The sequence below is a fragment of the Neovison vison genome, chromosome 2, assembly GCF_020171115.1.
Source record: "Neovison vison isolate M4711 chromosome 2, ASM_NN_V1, whole genome shotgun sequence".
Classification (NCBI taxonomy): Eukaryota; Metazoa; Chordata; class Mammalia; order Carnivora; family Mustelidae; genus Neogale; species Neogale vison.
The window spans coordinates 225,621,366-225,643,026 of NC_058092.1; the positions used below are offsets into that span (position 1 = coordinate 225,621,366).

Sequence of the window (21,661 nt, forward strand, 5' to 3'; positions counted from 1 at the left end):
ATGCGGTCCAGTTGACGGACTGAGAAGTCCATCTTATAAAGAGTAGTCAGCTACAACCTACTGAAATATTAGTTCCCTGTTTGTGAAAAATTATCAGGAGAAGAAAGCCAAATCCTTCCTATTAAACTTCTAAATTATCAGGACTATAAGAACAGTTTGTTGCCAAGAAAATGAAAGGGCCAATAAAATGGAAGAGAATTACGGAGTAAATTCTTCAGAAATGGAAACCTCTTGCCAAACTCAGTTCAAAAATACTGGTGCATGAATTCAGTCAAGCAGATACATTAAAAAATTTTTGTTTATACCAGGTCAGGACAATGTCAAAAAGAATAAAAAGCACTGTGATCGGTCTGTTAAAGGACAGTGACAAAATTCAGGAGCAGACTATGTCTGTTACATTTGAACACTCTTACTGTTTAGGAGTTTTCCCTTCCTTTAGCACTTGTAACTTAATGCAGTCTTGGTTCTTTAATCACCTTTGTGTTTAACCCTTCTTATTATTTGCCCACTGTCCAACCTCTGAATATCAATGTTTATTGTATTTATGGAAGAGAGTCGTATGGTCATCACAGTAGATGAAAATTCAACATCATTCATGACTAAAAGAATAATCTTGGCAAACTAGAAATACAAAGAAATTAAATGATAAAAAGTATCTGTAGAAGTCCAATACAGAGAAAACATGGTACTCAGTGGAGAAAGATACAAAACACACCTTTTAAAATCATAAACAGGGAAAGAATACCTTCTATCTCTTCTTCTCTTTAAAATTGTGCTGTTGCCTTTAGCCAGTGCAGTTAGTTAAGAAAAAAGTAGAAGTTATACTAAGATCACAAATAAATACACTTTTCATTATTTATAAATTGTATGATTGTCTATATAGAAAATATAAATGAATACTTTAAAAAATTTTTGTAGATAATAAAAAGTTAGCAAGTAACCAGAAGTACTCTAAATACACAAAAAAAGTTTATATAAAAAGCAACAAATAGCAATTGTGATCTTTAAAAATATTATTTATAGTAGCAATAAAAATATAAGCTAATTAGTATGAATTTTAACAGATGTGCAAATTTTTTATGTAGAAAAATATGAAGTTATAGGATAATAAACTTGTATAAAGTTGTATTGAGAAATTTTAATGAAGATCCAACTAAATGAAGAGAAATTTCTTCATGGATAGGAGGATTCCATGTAGTGAAGTTATCAATTCTACTCACACTAATCTATAGATTTAATGAAATTTTCATTGAAAAAAGTTTTTATAGAACATAAAAGATAACCTTAAAATTTCCACAGAACAAGCATCTGTCAGTGCAAATCACTGGGGATAAAAGAAAGAAATTATAGCCTCACATAACAACATGGATGAAAGTTAGAAGCATAAGCTTAAGTGAAAAAAGCAAGTTGTAAAGTATTATTCGTAGCTAGAGAACATTTTAAAAACAGTAGAATGTGCGCACCTGGATGGCTCAGTGGGTTAAAGCCTCTGCCTTCGGCTCAGGTCATGATCTCAGGGTCCTGAGATCAAGCCCCACATCAGGCTCTCTGCTCAGCAGGGAGCCTGCTTCCCCCCTCTCTCTGCCTGCTTGTGATCGCTCCCTCTCTCTGTCAAATAAATAAACAAAATCTTAAAAAAAAAAAACAAACAGTAGAATGAGCCTAAACTATTTACAGTGGTGATTATCTTTAGAGTGGGAAAGCAGAGGAATGAAATAGGAAGAGTACATAGGTGGAAGGAAGTTTTAGTGATGTCTGTTCTTGAGTTGGGTGATGGGTTTATGGGTGTTCATTATATTATGCTTTTAACCTAATGAGTATGTTTAATGTACACATTAACTTATAAAAATAGGTCAACAATTATTTTAAAATAATTGATATTAAATAAATAAAAGATGGAAGCAGTCCAAGTGTTTATCAACAGATGGACAAACAAGGAAGATTTAGTGTGTATATATATGCTGTGGAATATTATTCAACCATAAAAGAGGGTGAAACCTTGCCCTTTGCAACAACATGGAGGGAGCTCGAGAGTATAATGCTAAGTGAAATAAGTCTGTCAGAGAAAGACACATATCATATGATGTCACTCATGTGTGGAAAGCAAGAAACAAAACAACCAAACAGAGAAAAAAGAGAGAGAGAAAAACCAAGAAACAGACTCTTAACTAGAAAGAACAAAGTGTTGGTTATCAGAGGGAAGGTGGATAGGGGAACGGGTGAGATAGATGACGGGGACTCAAGAGTACATTTGTCGCAATGAACACCATGTAATGCCCAGAAATTTTTAGTCACTACACTGTACATCTGAAAGTAATGTAACATGGTCTGTTAACTATACTGGAATTAAAATTTAAAAATTAGAGGAGTAGGGAATTTGGGTAAATTGGAAGGGGAGGTGAACCATGAGAGACTATGGACTCTGAAAAACAGTCTGAGGGGTTTGAAGTGGCGGGGGGGTGGGAGGTTGGGGTACCAGGTGGTGGGTATTATAGAGGGCACGGCTTGCATGGAGCACTGGGTGTGGTGAAAAAATAATAATGTTTTTCTGAAAATAAATAAATTGGGGAAAAAAATATAATAAAATCAAATAATAAAAGAAAACCACGATACTCTAGAAAAAGATGAAATGGTTTGGGGGAATTTCCTTTCCAGAAATCAAAATTAACTGTGGTGCTTGCTTAAAGATACATCACTTATGGAATTGAATAGAAAGTCCAGAAATAGACCCCACATAAATGTATGGAAATATATCGGAATTTCATTTATGTCTTTATTTGCATAATGGTGGGGAAAGAATATTTAATAAATGATGGTGGTACAATTGATTATCCATATGGAAAAAAGGAATAGGAGCCCAATTTGCTCATGCACAAAAATTAATCTCAGATGGGTGAATGGTAATCAAATTTCATTTAAAGTAAAAAGCCAAACCTTTCAATTTAAAAAATTATAGGACAATAGTTTAGCAAAGTTGAAGATACACATCATGAATTTGTGGGCTGCTCTCCCAAAGACACTTGCACTTGTGCACTAGGAGATTATATATAAAATTATTCTTGGCAGTATTATTTTTGATAGCAAAAGCAAGAATTAACAGGTGTCCATTTATAAACAAATTATGCTATATTTGTATATAGAACGGTGTGAGTAAAAAAGAGAATTACCTACCTACCTAGAGAGTCATCGACATGAATAAGCCTTGAAAACATAACACAAGTATCCCCCACTTTTTGAAAGCTCACATTGGGCCACTTTGCTTTTACAGAAGAACTTACATTACTATGGGTTTTTGCAAACAAAAGAAATCTGAAGAGGACTTTCACTTTTATGAAATAGGTGAAAATCAAAAATAGCACTCAGTGTTTTACAGCCATTCCTTGAAGGGTCAGCACACACTCTGAGCCCAGAGTGTAGTCTTGCTTCTCCCCATGGAAGTGATTCAGGGCCTTCCCTGGGAATGATACTCAGCGCCTCAGCAGCAGGCTGCCAGAGCTCTGAAGTGTGTCTGTGAGCATCTGTGCTTTATCTCCGTTTATTTTGTGCATCTGTTAGCAAGATGTGTCTTAAGGTATCAGAAAAGCCTCAGGAGAGGTTATTTTGGGGCCTGGGAATGCTAAATATTTTTTTCCCATTTAAATTAATGGAAATTGCTTCTTTGCTTTAAGGCCATTTTGGCTTATGAACACTCTACTTTCAGAGAGTCGGGGGGATCACTTCTCGGCCTTTTGGCTAAGATCAAGTGTAAAATCTGTTCTTAGCAGTTCAGAGAGTGGGGGAACGTGTAGTGTGCAGGCGAGCAAACTGCTGGCTGTATACAGCTTGGAAAGAACGAAAACAGTTATATATAAGTGTTTTATTGTTTAGTGATATGCACATTTGTGGGAAACTATTTAAAATAAAGAGGACAATCCACACAATATTCAGGATATGGTATCATCTGAAAGGATAGTGATATAATCCAGGAAAGGTACATAGGAGCCTCAAAGATCCCGACCGTTCTCTTCCTTAAGCAATTTCAAGTACATGGATGTTCATTATGTAACTTGGTTTTCTAGGGCTGGTTCAGCCAAGTACCACAAACCGAGTGACTTAAAAACACAAATCTATTGTCTCACAGTTCTGCAGGCTGTAGGTCCAAGATGAAGATGCTGGCAGGGCTGCTTCCTTTGAAGGCTATGAGAGAGAGTCCGTTCATGTCTCTCTCCTGGCATCTGGTGCTGTGCTGGCTGTGGCTTTCCATGGCTGGCAGATGCCTCACGCTGGTCTCTGGCTTCATCCTCACATGGCTTTCCCCTTTGTCTCTGCCTCTTCACATTACATACTTTTTTGGGTTTTGTTTGTTTGTTTTTGTTTTTTTTAAGGACACCAGTCATATTGGATTAAGGACCCAGACTTCTCCAGTGTGACCACATCTTAACCGATTATATCTGGAAGCACCCTATTTCCAAATAAGGTCACATTCTGGGGTCCTGGGGGTAGGACTTCTAGGTATTTTTTGGTGGGGGGGGCTTGATTCAAGCCATAACAATGATTATTCTTCAAGTTGTATACAGGAGTTATATATACTATTTTAAGAAACATTTCATAATTTAATTTTTAAGAAAAATATTAGCCAGGATAAATTTTTAAGCAGTTATCACTTGTGGACAATAAAATGTTTGTGTCTTGCACTAAAAGCTTTAAATTGAAAAACAGAAGCTACCATACCTAGATTCTCCATCTTCTGTAGAACGCTTTGAGATATGGGTTTCAAAGGCTTGCCTACCTAACTTCGTTTCCACTGCTTTCCCATATGTTCTAAGGAAAGCAAAATGTTGACATTCCATAGTATTTTATTTAATTTAATGCCTTCACATTTCCTATTCCAGTCTTTCTGCTTAATGTACTTTCATTTTTCTTCTCTATTTACCCTCCTTCCTTCTCCCCTTAACCTCCCTCTCTTTGATAACCCTAGTTATCACCTTCTTTTTCAAAATTCATCCGAAGACCTTCATAGCCAACCATTTACTTACTCTTCGTATGAGTTAAATGACCCTTCTCTTTGCTCCCATAGCTGGTATGGATTTCTCTTTCATGGCATATTTAAATTATGTGTTTTAAAGACAGGTATATCTCTTTTCTACTTGCCTGGCACAGTCCGCAGAATCTGGTCTGTAGTTAGTAAATGCTTATTGAATTAAACCAATCACCTTAAATATATGCATTTATGTTTCTCTTGTTCTTCACTTTGACCTTGCCTTATCAGACTGTTTCCCTCTGAATCCTAAGAACTGAAGAACTAAGTCTGTACACTTCTATTTTTCAAGTGTAAGTATACATTATAGTCATTCAAATACAATAGACATTTTTATTTTTAGTATCACAAGTAGAAATTTTCTTCTTTATGTCCCAGAAAGCAGGATTGGTTAAAATCATAAGGTTTTGATAAAGATAGTAAAGGGAAGGAATATGCTGAATATTACTTCTCAGACCAGTGCTATCTTTTCATTTTGCTGAATTTATTGAATTTTATCTCAAGCTTCATTTTACTCTGAATGTGTTTTTCCCCACAGGCTAACTGCTTGCTTTGGTTAATATTTAACATTTTAAATATTTTATATTACATTACATTGGGTAGTGAAATGTGTGCCCACTTTAAGAGTTCTGCCACGTGTTAAGGAAGAGCTTAAAAACACCTGTAGAGTAAAACACATTCACTCTTCTATTTTTCTAAATTTCCTAGGCAGGTCACAGGGATTATGATAGAAAAGACTTTCCATGTGCATTCTGTTTGGTTTCTTTTCTGAATAATTTTGACAACTTTTTCCAGGCTGGACAAAATTAGTTTGCGTAATAATGCAGGTTCTTACCAGACATAGTCATACTTAGGATCAATCAGTGTAGAATATTACGCTTCCACACCTCTTCTTACGGTGCTTGTATCGCTCCTGGCTTAGGCCTTCTTCCACATACCTATTGTATTAATTTTCTATGACTACTGTAAAAAATTACCACAGTTCTGCTGAAAAAAAAATACAGATTTATCCCTGTACAATTCTGCAGGTCAAAATTCTGAAATCCACTTTACCGTGCCAAAATCAAGGTGTCAGGGCATACCGCCTCTGACTGAAGAATCTAGGAGAAAAGGCTTCATCTTGCCTTTTCTAGCTTTTAAAGCTATATTCCTTACGTTCCTTGGTTCCTGGCCCCTTTCTTCCATCTTCAAAGCCTGCAGTGTCTCTTCTTGCTTTAAAGTTTCCTTGCCTTGTGTTCTCTAGTCAAATCTTTCTCTGCTTCCTTCTTATAACAACACTGTGATTGCATTTAGGGTACCAAAATTGTCTTCACCTTGTAGGCCCAGTTCAAAATCCTGACACTGAAACATTAAGTGAAGATATCTGATTTGTTTCCCACCAGATGGCAAGCTTTGTCATAGTACTCCTACTCCTAATCTAATCTAGGTTCGAAGGCTAAAGAGTTAAATATGCCAATTTAAAATCAGTCATAGTGCCATGCAGTGTTGGATCAATGGAACTTGTATTATCTAGATCATTTCTGATGAGAATAACTACACACAATCAGATCTTTAAAATTGTCCTCTGAGCTATTTCAGTGGCCTCTGAAACAGATAACTACTCCTCTGGTTTCAACACCAACAATTATATTTCCATTTAATTAAGATTCTTCTAATGCTGTATTCACTAATTTTTCCAGTAACTAAGTTTCCTAAATTTTATTAAGAATATACATGTACCTGGGAACCGGGGTGGCTCAGTTGGCTGAGCGTACGACTCTTGATCTCCACTCAGGTCACAATCGCAGGGTCCTGAGGTGAGGCCTTCTCAGACTCTGTGCTGGGTGTGGAGCCTGATTAAGATTCTCTCCCTCTCCTTCTCCCCCTCCTGCCATTCTCTCTCTCAAAAAAATCAAAGTATATGTAGTACCAGTTAAGATAAATAATTGACTATTGGCTATTATTTATCTTAATTGTAATTATTTACATACAGGATTTCTCCTAGAACTCATTAGTACTTTTATCTCAAGCAAGTACTAATCCTTGCCACTTTTATCTTGTAGTGTTATGTAATATATATTATAAATAATAGGCACAAATACACCAGCTTTTGAAAATACCAAAAGTTATTACTCTATTACTTTATTGGCTTTGTTTTTCAAATCATATATTCTTATGGTAACAGTTTCAACAGTTGAGAGTCTTCAAAAGAATGATGGAATATTCTCCTTTCCTTGTTATAGAAACCTCTATAGAAAAGTCAGGAAAAATATAAATTTAAATGAATTAAAATTCATGTTCTAAAAATAAAACATCATTGTATTTCCTCCTGGACATAAAGATGTAGGTTAAAATGATAAAGGTATATAAGTGGGATCATACTTAACAGTGATGTTTTTGTTTTGTACTTCATGCAAAATATGAGATTAATTGTATTGGCCCTCCCCCATTCCTTCATCCCCAAACCCAAAGTAAACATTTCAAATCTTATTTTTATCATATATAATTTTACATATGAGTTTATATATGTATGTATATGTATTATCCTGGTTTTACATGTAATTACATCCTTGACATTTTCCAATATCATTATAAATTCCTTGAAAACATAATTTTAATGGTTATATAGTATTTTACTTTTTTGATATTCTAGTTTATTTAGCCAAATTGTCTCTAGTTTTTCATTATTATAAATTGTACTTTGACTGGAATTTGTAAATGTTGCTCTTTGACAGGAATTTGTAAATCTTGCTTGTGTCAATGATTATTTTATTAATGGGAGTCATAAGGTGGACTTAACAGACTCAAAGTATGTGTGTACTTTTGATGTTCTTGATATCTATGAGCAAATAACTTTTCAAAAAAGCCAACTGACTGTATTCTTTTAATACCATTACTGAAGTTCTTCTCTCATCTTTGCAAATTAGTTAAAAATATTCCTTAATGTTTTCTTGTAATCAATTTTTATCTTATGAATCTCTTCCTTTCAAATTATTTTAATTATATATATAATAAAATTGAGATAAGAGTCATCATTCATCCTGCTGTACTAATATTGGGGAAAGACATAACTGCTGGGAGGGTAAATACGATTTTAAAGGTGGCAGGAAATACAGGGTAGAACTGAGAACATTTTACCAGTTTGCTGAAGGCTATCTCAAGCTTCTAATTTTGTATAGATCAGAGTTGTCACCACTGCAATAGAGAGACAAGGAGAGTAGAAGTAGATCTCTTAACTAGAGTTGTTTTGTGCCCTTTTAGCAAATCCTAGATATCCTTTCTGACTCACTATTCCCTAAGGAAATTGGAGCCTGGCATGGCAAGGTTCTTGTGATGGCACAATTATTTTCAAAGTATAACATTCCTCAAGGGAATTATTGCTCTAATAAAAAGATATATTAATAGATAATAAAAATACATTTGAAAATTCATGAACTCTTATTCACTTTTTAATACCATTTATTTGAAAGAATTAAGAGATCTTTTTATAGGAAGAGGGCATCGTTTCCAATGACATTATACTCATGCTTCCTCCCTTTTTGTTTGCACTAAAGAAAATCTTGCCAAATTTGATACATTATTCTCTGAAGGTATGTTTGCATCATTTCCAATTAAATGTTTTAAGTCAGCAGTATACGGTGAATTATCATAAATGTTATTGTAAGTTCAAGCTGAAATGTTAGCAAGAGAATTGCTAACGGGCAGCATTTAAACTCTTATTGACTCTGTGTATTTTCTAATGTCTGTGGTGTATACTACTTAGACTGATGAGCTTACAGTAGCTTCCAACTTGAATTAATATATGGTGTTCATCTCTCTTTTTGTGTTTTGAGGTCAATACAACATTTAAATTGAAATAACATTTGCTTATTCATCTCACTTTTTTGAAGGAAGTAGGCAATGATTCGGGAAAATAAATTATAATTTTTTCCTTGGGATCCTTAGAAAAGAAATATGCATGTGTTTTGTTGAAAATGATGGCATTCAGTGGATTGAGTAATAATTTTTTTTTTACTTTTATTACTGATAAAAACTCTTCTCTAGAAGAGTTGTTTGAAAAGTAGGAGAGAACAGTTAAATTTTCAGATGTATTTTAATAGTATCTATAAAAATTCACTTACTCTCTAATAATCTATATATTTCTTTCACTCTTGACCCACTTGGCCTTCAAACTGTTGATGGATATAAGGTGATTTCTTAATTAACAAAGCCTAAAACATTCAAATCAGTGGTAGAATTCTTTTAGCATTTGTTGGCACATGATACACTTTGATATCATGCTTGTCCAACTACTATATACTGCACTGTCTGGTGAGCAAAGCTTATGACACAGAAATGATTGATGCAAATGTAGTTATGTTTTTCAAATCTTGGTAACCCAAACTTATCCCAATGTGTTTGAAGGGCAAAAACTTGTTTCCTGTGGTTAAATGTAAAAAGGTGTAGAAAAGGCAGGGTAAAAAAAGATCTATGGAATTCAGAGTTGACATAATTTGAGTGATTCCAAGAGAATGAAAGCAGGAAAGAGAAACATGTATAGTGTTTGACAAATGAGAAGGAATGATATGCAGAAATTTGTAGTATAGAGAAATAAAGAGCCTTGTTTATTCTTATAAAACGTAATTGTGAAGTGAAAGAATTATTCATACCCAAATTATTGTTTAATTCTCATAATATGGTTCATCAAATTCAGCAATTCCTTTAAATATCAGCTTTGCCTTGCAGACTTCGTGAAGCCTTTAGTACCAGTCTAGTCCATGCAGATACTGTCTTTTTCTCAGATCATAGTATTTGTTTATGCCACTCATTTAACATGTGATCACACATTTACATTTCTGATTTGTTTCATCATTAAAATCTATTGCAAGTTAACATTTCATTATTTAAATCTCAATCTCGTAAGGATAATATAAATCTGGAAGACAAGCACTCTGTCCTATTTCTTGCTAGTCTCTATAACCTTAGCAAAATATCTGCATATCTCAGTTTTCTAATGATTGAGCATAACATACATTATTTTTCACTGAAGGAAGTCACTCACCCATATTAAGAGAAAAGATAAAATATCATTGAAAGCATTCCAAGACTTGGGTGAAATTTAGGAGCTTTAAAACTTGTAGATTAGTTATTTATTTTGGTCATGGTATAGATCTGAGATGGAGGCTTGGTGTTTGTGAGTCAAGGTAGTATTAATAAAAGGGGATAGTAAATGGAAAGGGGGTACATGAATGGCAGTTTTACTTTTTAGAGTTGGTGGTTCTAATGAGTACTGCACTTGAATTCCAAGGTATATCCCTTGAGCTGAAAGTGTGTGTAGTCATAATTGCATGACCTGTGATAAATTGTCTTTGTCCCAAGGTAGATTACAAAACTGGCACTGTATCAAGATAGAGTAATTGTAGAAGAATAGAAACCGTCTGGACATCTGCTAAAGGCACACACCACAGAAAGCTGAAGATATGATCAGTTCTTGAGTTGCTTTGCTGACAGCTTCAACTTTCAGAAGGGAGACAGAATAGTGGAAGAAACTACCAACCATGCTGGGGGTGTAGAAGTCCTAAGGAAAAGAAAATTGATTTCATTTTAGAGTATATAACAGCAAGGAAAATGAATACAGGAGGTATTACACATTTTAGCAAGATAGATTTCAAAATGTTTAAAGAAAAGCTATATTCAATCAAATGGAAAGAGGTGCTAAAATAAGGTATCCTAATTAGCATTTATTTGTTCGTTTAGTTACTAAAGCAAAAGCAGTGGTGTTAGAAAGTCCAGAGCTGTGAGTCAGTTAGGACTTCAAAACTGAACTATTTTTCTTTTTTGTTAGGATAACTTGGCTGATAAGCAAGAATAGTCTACAGATATGATATATCTTGACTTCAGCAAAGGATTTAACAATATCAGATGTTTTGAAGAAAATAGAGAAATGGACACTTGGGTAACAATACAGTTATTTCTAGGGGATAGGGACCAATTATTAGCACCTCCTCTCTATCTGAATTCTAAGCAAATGTGAGCTGAACAATTAAATGGCAAACCTAATGAGTTTGAAAAATGTAACTTCAAATTTAGTCACTTGCCATGGATACTAGACTAGGGCATGGTTTACCTCATGGAGGTCTTCCCAGATAAGAAATTATGAGATAAGGGAGCAGAGTATAATTCACATAATCTGAACATATCCCTATTCATCAATAGAATAAATCACTCCACCTGCTATGGTCAACCTTGGGAGTGGTTATACACCCTGGGGAATAAACCAGCAATTTGTCAGGATAGCTCTGTACCCACCTTCAGGAGGAAGGATGCCAATTCCTATCACTGACTCTCTGGGTATTCTCCTGGCACCCATGGTGGTCAGTTTTGATTTCATATCCAGAAAGCTCTGAAATGGGTTGGAACAGTACATATATCAAGCCCATGTAGTACATAAATCAGCTCCCATGATACTCCTGGTAATTTATCTGCAATGTATTCTCAAATTATGTCTCACTAGTTATATGACCACATTAAATAACTTATTAAGTACTAAATGCTGAATTAAATGATAATTGCATTAAATACTAAAATGCATAAAGTTAGATCAATATTAAAATTTCAACAAGGAAGAAATGCCCTAAATTGAAGAGTCACCTGTCCTTTATCAAATTTCAAGGGGAAATTATTAAAGCTTAAGAGATTTTGTTTTCAAGTTAAAATCATAGGTAAAGTCCAAAGTAAAATTATTTTGCCTTTGTGAGTTAAAAATTCCTCAAATAAATTCCCAAAACTATCCTTCAATATTACTTATTCTATTTAGTCTTTGCCAGAACCATTCTCCATTCACATGTAGAGTTGGGATTGTCTCTTACCAAGATGCATGAAAATTTCCTTTCAGTTGCATTAGTTCAGTAGCAAGTCTTTCATAGGCCTTATTTTTAAAGAATACAAATCCTTACTAACTCACAGAACATTTTCACAGCACTGGCCCCACAATTACCAAAGTTAGAAAATAGGCCAATCTTTAGCCTCTACTGGAATTATCTCAAGCAAAATTGTGTTGCCCAGGGATGCTCAGATGGCTCAGTCAGTAAAGCGTCTGCCTTCAGCTTAGGTCATGATCTTAGGGTCCTCAGATCAAGTCCCACATTGGGCTCCCTGCTCTGCGGGGAGCCTGCTTCTCCCTCTGCCTGCTGCTCTTCCTGTTTGTGCTCTCTCTCTCTCTCTCAATCTCTCTGTTAAATAAATAAATAAAATCTTATAAAAGAAATTGTGTTGCCCAAACTTAGGTCTTAGTGTTGTCAAAAATCCTAGCAGAGACTCAGTGGTATCTGAATTAAAAGGGTCTCTGCAAGTTTTCCAAAATCCATGACTTGTGGCTTTAAGTGTGAGAAATTTCTAAGCAAAATATTGATGTTGGTCTTAGGCTTACTTATCCCTTAGACAGTTCTTGCAAAGTTTAGAAATTTGTAATGGTATCAGCCACGAGCACTGTATTCAAATGCCTTTTTCCCCCACACTGTCTATTCAAAAACCTCTTTGTTTCTGTTCACCTCAATACTAAGTTGAGAAAGCCTGTTCTGGCAGGTAGCCCCCATGAACGAGCATGTCCTTTCTAGTTCCCTGCAGCTGTTGCCACAGCACATCATTATGGCATTGCTCCTGAGGAAAGCTTGGTCTCTCCGATGTTATTAGAGACAACCTGAGACCATGTGGTGAAGAGTGACCTTGAGCATGTATTCATACCACATGATTCCAAGATGCATCCGTAGGTTCTTCCTTGGTCCTAAATTAATTCTTTAATTCAACAAATATTTAGTAAACATCTGCAACGTACCAAGTACTTTTTGACACTGAAATTTTAACATGGACAATGGGACCCACTCCTCATATGAAATGTATACAAAGTATAAAAATTAGGATTCAACAACATATGACCCAAAAAGCTTTACTTTAGGGAAAGATCTAGGGAGGCTATGTTTTGGATAAATTTTTACAGTGGGAAGAGGATGATTTCACACAGTCTGAAAATAAAAGAGAGTGTATACCAGCTGTGGAACTTCTCAGGTATCAAATACCTATTTTCTCCCAGGGTGGATATTTGAATATGGCCCATGGAAATAAGCCAGATATTTCTAAATCCATACACTTCATTTGTTCTATCTTTTGATGTCACTATAAGGAGGGAACTCTATAACATAAAAAGCAAAAGTCATTCTCTTGGTGGCTTTTATGATTTACCTTGTGTTACTAGAAGGTAAGGCAATTCTCTGTTCTGATAGTTCTCTTCGTCATCAAATCTTGCCAACCAGGTCAGAGAGAGTGAAACAGAGGCTCAACACAAATGATATTATGGGGATAACTGTTCATTATGTTAACTGAGGGTTCAAAGTATCAAAGACAATTCTGCACTCAAGGGAAAATAGGATAAAAATAGTAACAACACTAACACATGAGAAATTAAACAAACACAATGTAAAGTTCTGGATTTAGATTTAAAAACTCAGTTGTAGAAGTTTTAAGTAGGAACACTTGTTTTGATCAAAGTTCATGTGAGAAAGACCTGGAATTGTTGATTGGGTCCAACAGTACAGTAGTTCTAAAATTAAAAACAAAAACAAAAACAAAAAACTATTTTAAAGCACATGTAAATATGGAATACATTAAGAGAAATACTTCTACCATATTCTACACTAGTCAGATCACATCTAAAATATGCGTTCATTTTACATTTTAAGAGGAACATTGAAAAACAAAATGCTGAAAACCATGTTAAATGAGGAACAGTTTTGTGCTTTTTATGAGACTATGAGTAAACTCCTTGAGGACAGGACTATATTACATATGTCTAAAGTGGCGGTGTCTGGCCTTCTTCCTAGAACATTGAAGTATTCCGTAAATGTTTGTTGCATGAATAATGAATGCAAAATTTAAGATATGGGAATTGTTTAATTTGAACATATAAGAAAAATTTCAAATAATAAATATTTGAAGGAATTTTAAGGAGATTAAAAGTATTCTATTTAACTTTAATGATCCAAAAAGATCCCAAGAATATAAGTTTTGGTTCAGTATAATGAATTCTAACTGTAGTATAAACCTTTTGGGGGAAAAATACTGCCTTGATAAAAAGAGATTGTTTTGCTACATATAAGTGAGGATGCTAGATGACCATTTGTCAAAAATTTCAGAGCACTTGGGAACATTGGGACTAGGTAACCTCTAGGATTCCTTCCAATTCTGAGAATGAGTTATTTCAATGAGTCTGCGATGACCACTGATTTTTCTTACTATTTGATTTTTATGGTATAAAATACCATTCTGAGTACATAAGAAAGGCAACTTATATCAGTCATTATTTGTGCTGCATCTAACTGTCCTTCACATTTAAAAATTCCAGTGATTGAAATTAGTTTTAAAAATATTTATATCCTATCTCCTTGCACAAAAGATTAAAAACAAATAACTGCATATTAATCTAGCATATTGATTATTCCATGAACAAAGTAGGTATCTTTCAATAGGCTATAGAAAATCATAATTAACAGATGTCTTATTTCACAAAGAAACATTTTACAGAAAAACCATTTTTGGAGTTTCTCAATATTGAACCGAAAATGGCTCCATTCGCTAATAGCAAAATAATCACATTTTCCTTAAAGGATAAAAAAAAACCATATTTTAATAATATCGATTAAGAGGAAAATGCCAGTGTTTGAGTCACTTATGTCTCCAGGAAGATTTAAGTACTTCTTCAAGAACTTTAAAATTATTGTCACAAACTACTTAAATGTCTGACATGAACCTCTTATACAGTAAATGTAAAAGCTAACTGGATTATGTTGCATTTAGAATTTCTTAACCTAGACGCTAGCATATTGTGGTTTAAAAATGAATCTTGAGCTTTGTATTGATTCCCAGAATCATGGAGAGAAAAAAGTACTTCTTTAGTAAATTAATTCTTAAGAGGGGGGAAACGCTACTGAAGGATTGATCTGAGCTTTATTGTAAGAAGAGCCTCCAGTCATAAATTACCGGCACACAGGCAGGAGTCGATGTGTCGTTTCTATTGTAATCAGCTGCTTTTATATTTCCACTCGTCAAGGTTGACTTGATCATATTGTGCATGTCTTGGATGTCAAAGGCATTCATTTGCTCTTCTTGAAAGCAGGACAAGTATTTCTCAGACAACTTAGACCCCTAACTTGAGGAAGTAATGTATTCTGCAGTATGAGTGTGAGGATTTCTATGAGGGGGAACATTTTTTTTTTTTTCTAGCACATGTTTCAAAATTTGAAGTTATCCAGTTTCTCATTTTCACTCTTTGAGGAGTAATATGTATTAAATATCCATTCTGGGGATCTAGCTTTTAAATGACCTTTTCAGTACTCATCCTTTTGCTCATTTTGATTTGCTCAGATAAATTACAACCACCTGGCCTTTTGTATTAGAGAAGGTTACATACAAAATTGACCTTTTGATACTTATTGGGAGATCTAGGTTCATTGTATTTGAGATTAACTGCTGTTACTGTTTTCTTGGTTATGTCTTAAATAACTTTATACGAGGATGGTAAAGCTCATTTTTTGTTTTGGTTTGTTTTGTTTTGCCCATTTGTTTTGAACTATTTCTAACACCATAGGGATAGACTGTAAACAATAAAAAAGAAAATATGTTTGAAAAAATAATAAATATGACTTCTTTAGATCATATGATGTCTGATGATTTATATATATATTATTTCAATTTCTCTTAACCTTGATAAAGCCAAAATTATCCTTTGGCCATTCTGCTCCTTGCCACATTGCTTAATAAGACTCAGCCTTCCATCTGTTTCTTGAGTACTTTAAGGTCAGACTTGCCTCCAGAACATTCCAGTTGCTGTTCCCTCTGCCTGAAATGATCTTTTCTGGCTTCCCTTGTTCCATTCACCTAATATTCTACTTCTTCCCCTGCATTTTCTTGGCCTCTGTATGGTTAGGGTGGGGCATGTGACTATTTATGGGCCATAAGGTATGTCGCTTCTGGTTTGAGGCAATGGAAAGTCCATATAGGATCCACTAGCTTTCTGCCTTTATACTCAAGGAATCCTTGGGTTGAGATGCAGAACCTCAAGACTGAAGCAGTCTGTATTACTGGTTTACCAGATAGGAAGTTGCTTACATCTGTAGAAGATTTTGTGTGAGCAAGAAATAGACTTTTCTATTTTAAACTACTGAGCTTTTGGGTATGCATGCATATCCTGAGTTTCAAGGTTTTAGGTTAAATGACATTTCTTAGGACACCTTCTGTAATCATCCTACCTAAAGCACTTTCTCCTTCTGCTAGCTCTATCACCCAATCATTATATGTTTTCTGCAGTGGTTTTCTGGTAATATTTTATTTAAGTATATGTTGAACAAACAAGACTTCTGTATGCCGTTAGTAATGATTTTTAAGTGTCTAGAGTAATCTTTAAAATTGGCAATCAGCACTTTATTTTTGACTTTTTGTTTTAATGTCAAGAAGTGCAAACAAACCAAAATAAGATACCGCCTTGCAAAGGTCCATTGTATTTCCTATTGATCACCAGAAAGGATGGTCTCATATCAAGCAATAGCTGAGTTCTTAACTTTTCTACAGAAATCCATTCTGTATTAAATGATTCCTTTCATTCAGAAGTGAGGTCATCTTTGGCAAAGTCTAAATCAACGATGCCTATCTTTGTCACAAAGAAAGGACTAAGAACCCAAATTTCAGAATTTCCTGAAGTAACCATCAAAATTCTGCAATATTTTTACATGTCTTAAAGTTTTTGCTCACTAAGAAATAGGTAAGTCTGGGGTGCCTGGGTGGCTTAAAGCCTCTGCCTTCAGCTCAGGTCATGATCCCAGAGTCCAGGGATCGAGCCCCACATCAGGCTTTCTGCTCGGCAGGGAGCTTGCTTCTTCCTCTCTCTCTGCCTGCCTCTCTGCCTACTTGTGATCTCTCTCTGTCAAATAAATAAATAAAATCTTAAAAAAAAAAAAAAAAGAAATAGGTAAGTCTTTGTTACTTTCAAATCCAGGCTACATAAGTATTTCATCTAACATCAGAGTATTGTCTGTCTCTAGTCTCCTGATAAATGGTCTAGAAGAGTCCTGATAGAGTTTTTTGTTGTTGTTTTTTTTTAAATATCATGTAAAAGCTTACTGAATTTAGAATCCAAAGAGTCACCTTTTATATATGTAGGAGCTGAGTGATTTAGTGCAGCAGTGTGGTGAGTGGCTGATGGAGGATCAGGCTAGTAGGACCGAGGAATTGGTATTGGTGCTGGCCTGCCCCCTCCCCAGACCCTTCTGCAAGTCGGGAAGGACACAGCCTTTGGCCACAGTGGAGAAGTGGGCAGCAGTGATCCCCCCCTGGGGCGGGGAGCACGTACCCCATGCACCACAGAGGTAAAAGTTCTTTTTCAATGAATGGATGATCACAGCCAAACTTATTCACTAAGTAGATGAAGATATGAATGAACTATCAAATGGTTCTAAGAATGGCCTTTTACAAAGGAAGGAGGGAAGGAAAGAAGGAGGAGAAGGAGGGAAAAGAACAAAAGGGGAATGGAGGGGAGAGAAAGGGAAGGGAAGAAAGAAAAAAATTCTGCTCAGAATTTTAGTTTAAACTCTTTTAAGATTTATCTTTTGGATGCCAAATAAAAAAGAATTTCAGAATCTCCTTTTGTTCCTTAATAAAATTTCTTGGTAAGGCAGGAGACTTTACTGAGAATTATTTTCTTATTGCTGATGCATGAAGAGATGACATACAGTCATATTTCTTTTTCCATTGGTGAATTAAATAAGATATGTTGCTAAATATAAGATAAAAAGAAATATATAAAGGCATATCATCTGCATTATCAAAGTGTTACATGGGAAATCAACTATCTATTATTAAGATACAAATTATTTTCTTTTGAAAGAGTTCACAAGATGGAATTCTTCATTGATGCAGGCAACAGGCACACACAGTTGATGGAAACCAGGAATTGGCTATGCTGGGACATGTTAGTATTTCACTTAGACAACAGAGAAATGTTGAAGCTACCAATTCTATCCTAACTTACTTCAATATGTTAAAAGAAATGTTAGCAAAGATTAGCAGTTTCTGGAGTAGATGTGACAATTTGATAGAAATATTATTTCACTTTTCTTTGTTTTCTCCACACCAACATGAGCTTGATCTTTCCAAACAGAATGGTTCTCCCACGGTTTATCCAATGATACAGAGCTTAACTGATTTGATGAACAACCTTGTGAGTGCTTTAAGAAATAACTTTTGTAGTAAGAAAAAAATCCCAAACTTTGGTTTGGTCTAACCCTTTCAGATTAAAGGGTTAGATCCTTTGGTCTAAACCCTTGCAGATTAAATCATACAGACTTACAGGGATTGATACAGAGAGACGGTTGTCAGGTGCTGTTTCCATTTTCTTGGCTTCAGACTGCAACTGGGAAGAATTGTGCCATGTAAGAAGTACTGTTTTGGCTTCTATGCATGACCATGAATACATAAGGATAAGGAAGATCTGTCATACTTTCTTTGACATTGCCTAAATTAACCTAAACAAAGACAGTCCATACTGAACTGCACTACTTATTAAAGTGAGATGTATTTTAACTCCTGTCAGTAGAGAGCTTTTAAGACCTTATGATGGGCAAATGATGGTGATACTATCAGGCCATAGTATGGGCAATTTTTAGAGTTCCATGAGAATTATACTACATGGAAGCTATTTAAAATCAGTAAGGGGGCACCTGGGTGGCTCAGTCGGTTAAGCGCCTCTTGATTTCAGTGCAGGTCATGATCTCAGGGTTCTGAAATCAAAACCTGTGTTGCACTCTGTGCTGGGTGTGGAGGACTGCTTAAGATTCTCTCTCTCTGCCCCTTCCCCCCCTCAAAAAACAAAACAAAATAAAGTAAGTATATAAGGCTGATAATGGAGATAAAATCATTCAGTCTAGAATATAGGTGATGTTGTACATACAACCTCGTAAACATCAAAGTTTAAGAACCACTAGCTTGTCATCAACAAGCTAGAGGAAGAAATAAAAGGAAACTTTAGAAATAGATGTTTGGGCTTTTGAACCCATTCTGCTTTTAAGATATATATCAAGTTCTTATCCAACGAATAGGGATGTATAGAGAATCCTAAAGTAGTCTTACTTGCTTTCATTATTCATTCTATTTTATTTTTAAGCATTAATATATGTTGAGAGATTTGTCTGTTGAAAGAATTTAAGAAAATAGTAGAGTTACATTCTGGTTCTAGATGAGGGGCAATTAGCTTCTGAAGACAGTAGTAAGTTAAATTATTGAATCCATTGAAATTGCAAAGAAAACAATTTTTTTTGGAAAAAAAATATTTTTAAGTAAACAACTATTTCAAGAGTAACATAGTCCCAATAGGTCAAAGATTGCAGAAGTCTAGAAAAAGGTAATTAAAGTAATCTGAATAAGAATGTTATGCCAGGCCACTCCCATAAAGTGCTAATACTAGTTTCAAACCAGAAGACGGGGAAGCGAAACATTCCCAGTATTCTGAATAAGAATTTGAGACTTGCACCTTGCAGACTTAGTTGTCTAAAATGCTAGAAATCATACTCTCCTAATTTAAGGATACAAATATTTATTGCCACTTCTTTTTACTTCCTTGCACCATCCTAATACCAAAATAACAAAATTAATTGTTCACCTCTATTGCTTTATGTTAGCTGTATTTGTGTCAAACACAGCTATTGATACTATACAACAGAAATACTCTTTTTCATTAAATGTTGCTTAATCTCTTAGTGAAGCACTTTGTTCATTTTGGTATGGAAGTTCAAGAGTAATGACTAAATCATCTTGATTGCTCCCTCCATGCCTTTCTAAAATCTTGGGAATGTAATTGCTATTAAAAATATGAATGCATTATAATGACTTTATGGCAGTTTTTTTCCCATAATTTTTGCAGTATTACAATAAGGTAAATGAAAAGCAACATGAAACCTGCCATTGATTTGTTGGGTCCACAAAATTGCCCCATTCTAAAAAAAATATATATATATCCGTTTAGTTTGGAGGATAAAACTTTTATAATATGAGGGACACAAACTTTTTTTGGGGGGGACACATACTTTTAAAGGCTTAATCATAATTAAAATTAGTTTTATCATAACTTGCTTTCACTCACATTTGGATGATACAGACTTTTATACTTTAAGACACTCATTAATTGTTCATTCATCAAATACTGCTGACTACCAACTAGCACTGTGAGTAATAAAAAACAAATAAAAACAGATCTTTTCCTTAAGGAAGATTTCAGAAAAGTCTAAAGATATTAGAAGATAGTACCATACTAATGTAGTAAATAATTTATAAGTGAAATGATTACTTCAAACTTGGGGTGAAGTTTAAGCACCTTTGGAAGTTGGGGAGAAGGATGAATAGAACCTAGACATAGAATGTCTATGAGATATGAAGGAGACATGAAGACAACTGGGGACAGTTAGTTACTGTTCTGTTGTGTGATTTTTAAGGATTATTTTCCTAAAATCTGTTAGAGAGTTGTATGCCTTTTGTTGGAAAGGTGGTTAGTATGAACTATGAAGAATGATACAGTATTTGAAATAGTTGTATTGAGTAGAAAAATTATCATATACATTTGATAGAATCAATGATTATTCCTGGTTGCCACATTTAAGCCAGGATTTTCATATTATTTTTAATTTCATGGTTTGTTTTGTAAGACATTTTGAATAATAAGGTAGTTATTATAGACAACAAACATGACACTAAGAACATCTCTTTAATTTTTAAATTTTCTTCACCACAGTGTTTATGGCAGCATGATTATAATCTATTGTATTATGATCAATTTGTTATTTTGGCTTTATCTTTATGCTGAATAATTGGCAATAGCAGATTAGTTATAAAACAGATCATCTGTTTTATGGCTTCTTATTGCTGTATAAAATGTTAAAATTCATTTTATATAAAAATCACAATCACAAAATTAATTTAATTTCAAAAGTTCTTAGGAGAATATTCTATATTTCCTCCCAATTTGTAGGTTGGAGTTTTATCATTCTTAGTCACAAATAGCAGAAAGCAGTTCCAAGTCTAAATTCATTTTACCACAATTATGACATTTAACAACTGTGTCATAAATTTGCAACATTGTTAAAAGGGAGAGTAGAGGAGCAAAATGTGTCACAAGTGTTGAAGAAAATGGACCTCTGGTAATTAGTGTGCCACCTTCAAAGACAAAATTAGTGCTTGAAATTTAACATAATAATTGTACCAATGAACAGTTACTGAGTGCTCACAATGTTCCAGTCTCTGTGTTGAGCTGTCCAAGGGAATTTCCTCTTCAGTGCCTTATCCCTTCTGATATTACTGTTATTCCCATTTTTATGGAGAGAAATAAGAAGTATTAGAAAGGTTTGAGTAATTTGGCTATGGTCCAAGAGCTTGTGGATGGAGAAGCTGGGATTCAAAACGAATCCTCTGAGGTATAGTTGTAGGTGTAGACACTGTTAATATCCCAACTATTCCAATGAGAAAAATTGAGGCTTAGAGAGCTCTAAATAATTTGGTTAAGCTCAAACAGCTAATAAGTGAAGGGGAAAAAAAATGGTGTTCAGACACAGGACCTCTTCACTCCAAAGTCTGACTATATTGCCTGTCAGATAA

General features: G+C 34.6%; 1 protein-coding gene and 1 pseudogene across 1 annotated transcript in view; both read left to right on the forward strand.

Moving 5' to 3' along the window:
* Positions 1 to 21,661, forward strand: part of ATRNL1 (attractin like 1) — an 810,828-nt gene that overhangs the window by 541,018 nt on the left and 248,149 nt on the right. The gene's annotated exons all lie outside the window — the stretch shown is intronic.
* Positions 3,713 to 3,925, forward strand: LOC122901379 (annotated as a pseudogene).